Raw genomic sequence first — 6,000 nt, 5'->3', positions numbered from 1 at the left:
TGTGCAGTGAAGTCAGAGAACTCACTGTCCTTGGTGTTAAATGACCAAGGTTCAAATTTCAGGTTAATTATTTCCAAGCTGCCCAGTCTTTGGTGAAACCTCTCATCTCTCTTAACCTTAGTTTTCTCATCTGTAAAATGGTATGAGCAGATTTCTCACTGCATAGAGGGTTAGTAAAGAATATTTGCGCTGAATAGGGGCTTAGTTCAATGTTGCCCACATCATTCTAATATCTAACTTATTTATTTCAAATGCAGAAAGGTAAAATAGGCCTCTCTGCTACTGGCTTCCCCTCCCTACCTGGGTTATCACCTGGAAGCAGTTCCAGAGAAGTGAGGGACACCACAGACTCTGGAGCCAGACTGCTTCACCATTTCCAAGCTGGGTGACCTAAGGAGGCAATTTACCTAACCTCCCTTTGCCTCAGTTTTTCCAACTGTAATGTGGGAATAATTATAGGACCTTCATCTTAGAGTTCTTAAGAAGAGTTCCAAGGTTCCAGGGTTCCAAGCTTTCTTGGAACCCTGCCTGGCACATAGCAAGTGTTCAGAAAATGTAAGTTATTACAGCATTGTTATTATTTTTGTATGCTGAGTGCTTTCTTGTGGCTGCGTTTCAAGGGTTGCATTGGCCCCTGCCCCCATCATATTCCAGCTGCCAAGCCGGGGAACCCAGATCTGCAGGGCAGCGAGGAGAGAGGGTTGTTGTCTTTCAATGATGTCAGGAGAGTTCCTTATCAATAATTGAACAGTTTTTCCAGGAACCCAATCTAGAGCATGCAGTGCCCTGGCTGCAGGAGGGCCTGGCTAGCTGGCTTGTGTTCCCGGAAGGCTCTAGGCAGAGGGGATTGTTATCTTGGTGCTGGTCCTGCCTGCTCTGTGGGGGAAGGGATCTTGTTGCTGGTGGCAGGGCTTCTGTTGGAGGGCGGGACTCAAGACTCAAGCCTGGGGCAGCGTTCTTAATCTTCACCCAGGCCCTCCTGCACTGTCCTGCTCCAACAGTCCTTAGACTAGCCTTATTCTTCACCCACTTTGCTCAAGCCAGGAGCCTGGAAGTCATTCTGAACACCTCCCCTCCCTCGCTGCTCACTTTTAAGCTGTCGACAACTCTGCATTATTTCGCTTTTAAACGTGTCCCAAATTTGCCCCATTCTTCGTTTCTCATTGCCACTGCCCTCATTCAGCTGTGTCTGGGCTTCTACAGCACCCCACTGGCTTCCCAGGTCCCCATCCTGCAACCCTTCCCCACTCCCCTCTTTCTAAAACACACACACACACACACACACACACACACACACACACACACACACACAGAGAGAGAATAATCTTTCTAAAATGCAAATCCGGTCATGTCACCTCCATGCCTCAACCCTTCAATGCCTCTGTGTTGCCCTTAGGAAAATATATTCAACCCCTTTATGTGATCCTCAAGATCTGTTGCCAACCTCTGTCCAGCTTCATCCTGAGCCCTTCTGGTCTTCATTTGTGACCTTCTGGCCATATTGCCCTGTGTTATTCCCTGTCCCGGGTGAGCTACATCTCACCTCTGGGCCCTTGCCCTTCTTGTTCTCCCTGCCATGACTGGCTCCTACACATCTTGCAGTTCTCAGATAATGTCACCTCCTCGTAGAAGCTTTTCCTGATCCTCCTGTCTAAAGCAGTGACCACATACCCCACCCTTTTCCCCTGCCCCAGCCGTTGAATATTTCCACCATGAGATAATCCCAACAACAATAACCTTGTCAACCTACCAGCTTTCTTATTTATCGTCTGTCTCTCGCACTAGAAGGTGAGCCCCTTGGGGACACACAGATCTTGCCTGACTTGCTCATAGCTACATCCTCAGGACATCCAATAGCCCCTGGTGTCTGGCAGGTGGGCAGCAAATATTTAGTCACTGGGCAAATGCAAGTGGTGAGGTTGTGTGGTGGAGTGGGGTGGGTGCTGGGCTTGGTTCCCCAGCTCTGTTACCGGTTCCCTGTGTGCAATGAAGCATGTCATCATCGTAACTCTCTGAAGCTTGCAGCTGGAGTCAGGAGATCTTGGGTCTAGTCAGACTCTGCCATTTCCCTGCTGTGTGAGCTTGGGCAGCTAAACTTATCTCTCTGAGCCTCCTTTATTCCTCATCTGTCAAATGAGGATCATACTGCCTCCCTCGCAGAAGAGCTGTCAAGATTCCATGAGGTGAAGAGTGTGGAATCCATGCATGTAGATGGAATCTGGCACATTTGGGGGTCTGCCAAATCCCACCAGCTTCTTGCACTGAGTGGGGCAGACAGATCCTATATTCACCCTACAGAAGTCACAGCCAAAGAGGCTGAAAAGCAAACATCCAGCCAAGAGCCTGGTTAGACAGCACCTCACTCCAAAGGAACCAAGCCAAAGCAACAGCACCCAGAGTGTTTGCTTCCTCCTTTCGGGGAAGGAGGGCTCCCTCTAAATTTCACTGTATTTCCCTTTGGGAAGGGGCTGCCAAGGAGCTCAGAGAGACCTTGGACACTCAACCACAAGCTTTTCTCCTGCAGTGGGAGTGCCCATTATGCCAACTGGATAACCTGATGGATTATTTATGGTATACAATTGGCCTTACAGTGTCCCCCTGCTGAGAGAGCCGCAAGGACAATAGGTCAAATGGCTTTGCAGTGGCAACATTTGCTTTGTTTGCAAGACTTTATCATAACATTGGCTGGAAAAGATGATAAAAAGGATTAGAAAATGCGTAAGATGCTTTGCACCAATGTCAGAGCTGGTAGTGATAAGGAAGGTACCACGTGATCCTACTCTGTAGGAGCTGGTGACTTTAGGTTTTATGGTTATGAACTCCCAGCTATAAAAATACCTTTACTGTTGGGACTCCTACAGGAAAAATTATTTTTGTTATTGTGACTGTAAAGCTCTCTAGTATAAACTTCCCCCTTTTTTGGATCCCATTGCAACAATTTATTTTACAACCATGACCTAGAAGTCAGGGTTGCTCTGGCATTAGAGCCAGAAAGGGCCATCAATGCTTAGCAGATATGCTTCTGCCTGCTTGTCAGGGTGCTGTATTTAAGAAAAAATAATGTGAGGTAGGGCACTTAACACAGTACCTGCTGTACAGCAAGCCCTATAAACATTAGCTGCTATTATTCCTACTCCTATTTTATTAACAGTAATATATATACGTGCACTCTATAGCCTCAGATCCTTTTTTGGAATGAAGTCAGTGATAAAGAAATTCTAGGAGTCTGGAATGTGTTCTAACAGCCCAGATGAAGTGAATTTGGTTCCAGTGCAGTGACCCTTAAACTGTCATCCTATATCCATCCAGATGACACCTAGTTATCTCTCATTCCTAAGGCTGACCCAGATAAGAAACTCCTGATTAAGCGGAAGGAGGGAACTCACATAAAGTAAACACCTGTCGGCTACCTCCAAACACCTTATTGCATTTAAGTCTCATGGCAATCTGGAGGAGAAGGGCTGGTTTTCCTCAACTTACAGATAAAGAAACTGAGTCTCAGCACAATTTAGTTACTCACAAGAGGACTACAGCTAGAAAGCAGCCAGGCTGACTTGAACTCAGGTCTTGTTGCCTCTAAAGGCCAAAATTCTCTACTGTCGGAAATGAATTCTCAGGTCTTGGCTACTTATTTATAATCCTGTAGCAAGTCTGAGCTTGCGAAGTTTGCATTTGTTTAAAAAGTGGCATCCTTAGTCCTGGCCAACATGGTGAAACCCTATCTCTACTAAAAATAAAAAAATTAGCTGGGCATGGTGGTGAACACCTGTAGTCCCAGCTACTCAGGAGGCTGAGGCAGGAGAATTGCTTGAACCAGGGAGGCAGAAGTTGCAGTGAACCGAGATCGTGCCATTGCCCTCCAGCCTGGTGACAGAGCAAGACTCTGTCTCAAAAAAAAAAAAAAAAAAAAAAAAGTGTCATCCTTAGCTGCAATGTATTTTCCAGTGTCCATTCCCCATTATAAGGGCAGCCCTGCACCAGGCCTTTAACTTCTCTGCCTTAACTGGTCAGCCTTCTCATCTGTAACCCAACCCACAGCCAAAGCAGAATCTAGTCAGAGTAAGTTATCTGCTGTCAGGGCTGCTTAAATATTTCATGGCGGCCTGGATTGCTCTGCTCCGGGGGCAGACAAGGCAGCTAATGGATCAGCCACAGGCACCAGATGTCCAGGGGATGGGGATAGATGGGCTGGAGGAGGAAGCCAGCAGACGATAGATGCTCAGGCTAAGCATCTTGTTAAGGATGAAGCTGTGTTTTTGTAAGGGGTCAAATTTTAAAATGCTGGACTTAGATGGGCCCTTGAACCTGGACTTAGAGGAAAGGCTGCTTTAGTGTTTTTATGGCCTTTATATCAGCCCTTGCATGATCTTCCAAGAAACACACACACGCATACACACACACCCCCTCTGAGGAAAATGGCTGAGTGCCTCAATCTGCAGATTGGTAAATTGAGGCTCACAGAATTGAAACAGCCGACAGGTGTGACTCACATGAAGGGATGGAAGAAGTCACATGGGCTGGATGTGGTGGCTCATGCCTGTAATCCCAACACTTTGGGAAGTAGAGGCTGGAGGATGGACTGAGCCCAGGAGTTCGAGATGAGCCTGGGCAACATAGGGAGATGCTCTAGGTCACCTTGGAAGTAATGACAACTTTCAGTTTACTGTGTCTCTATCTAAAAAGAAGTAACAGGTTACTGGAAAGATCCTGGAACCGGGAGAGAGAGGAAAGTTGGGTTCTCTTCCCATGTCTTCCAACTACTGCCTGTGACCAGATCACTTTCCCTGTCTGAGCCTAAATTTCTAATTTCTGAGGAATTCTTGGCATCCATAGTGCCATCACCATCATAACTACTCTCCCCCACCCCCAATCCTGCAGCAGATTAGGTGGGGGCTACTGGCAGAGAAAGCAAGAAGGTGGAGCAGAGGGATGCTAAGGCCATCGCAATTCTGTGCCCAGGATTTTGGCCTGGAGAACACAGCCATCAATTCAACCCTGAGCTGAGCAATGGAGTGCAGGGCAGGCAGCTCCCACTTTGGGAGACAGAGGTGGGAGGATCACTTGTGCCCAGGAGTTTGAGATCAGCCTGGGCAAAATAAGGAGACCTGCTCTGTACAAAAACAATTAAAAGTCACCCTGGCTTGGTGGTATGTGCCTGTAGTCCCAGCTACTCATGAGGCTGAGGCAGGAGGATTGTCTCTTTTTTAAGAGTTCACCTGCAAAGAGAGAATGCTGATGCTTAGAGGGAAATGGCATCTGTGAGCTAAGGAGCAGGGCCTAGCTAGGGAAACAAGGAGCCTGAATCCTAAAACAGGGAGGCAAAGAGTTCTGAAAGGTGGCATCTAGCAAGATGTAAAATGCTTGGGTTTACAATGCCAGGTCTCCATTTCTTGATCACTCAGAGATGATTTATTGAGTGTCTACTACATGGCAGGCACTGAGCTAAGTCCTGGAGTCCTGGAGTGAATAAGACAGGCATGTCCCTGCTGTCTTGGGGCCTATGTTCTAGTGTGGAGGAATCAAGTGCTGTCCCTAAACCAGACGAGTTTAATGAGTCCCAAGGACTCTGCGGGGAACAGAACAGAACGAGATGGAGTGACTGGCGGGAGCACATCCAACAGGGAGGTGACAGGAGTGACCTCTGAGTTGGTCCTGAAGAATGAGGTGGAGCCAGCCAGGGGGAGAGGGTCAAGCAGAAAAACAGGGAGAGGAAAGCCCTGAGGCTGCCCGTAAATGAGGAGGCCTTCAGCTGAAAGTCACAGAAAACCCCGACTCAAGGTGGCTTCTATGATAAGCACATTTTTATCTCACTGAGCTGGGAGTTCTCAAGTGAAAGCGTGGAAAATGGGGAACACAGCACTGCTGCACCACATCATCAGGGCCTGGATTCCTTCTGTGTCTCTGCCCATCCCAAGGCTGGGTCCCTTCATGGTGCCTGTAGTGCCAGGCACAACCAGACATAACTGTCTAGCGGAACAAAGAAAACTTCTGTATCTTCTA

This window comes from Pongo pygmaeus, chromosome 4 (assembly GCF_028885625.2).
Source record: "Pongo pygmaeus isolate AG05252 chromosome 4, NHGRI_mPonPyg2-v2.0_pri, whole genome shotgun sequence".
NCBI lineage: Eukaryota > Metazoa > Chordata > Mammalia > Primates > Hominidae > Pongo > Pongo pygmaeus.
The sequence above is the reverse complement of the archived record's forward strand: the minus strand, read 5'-3'. Positions refer to the sequence as shown.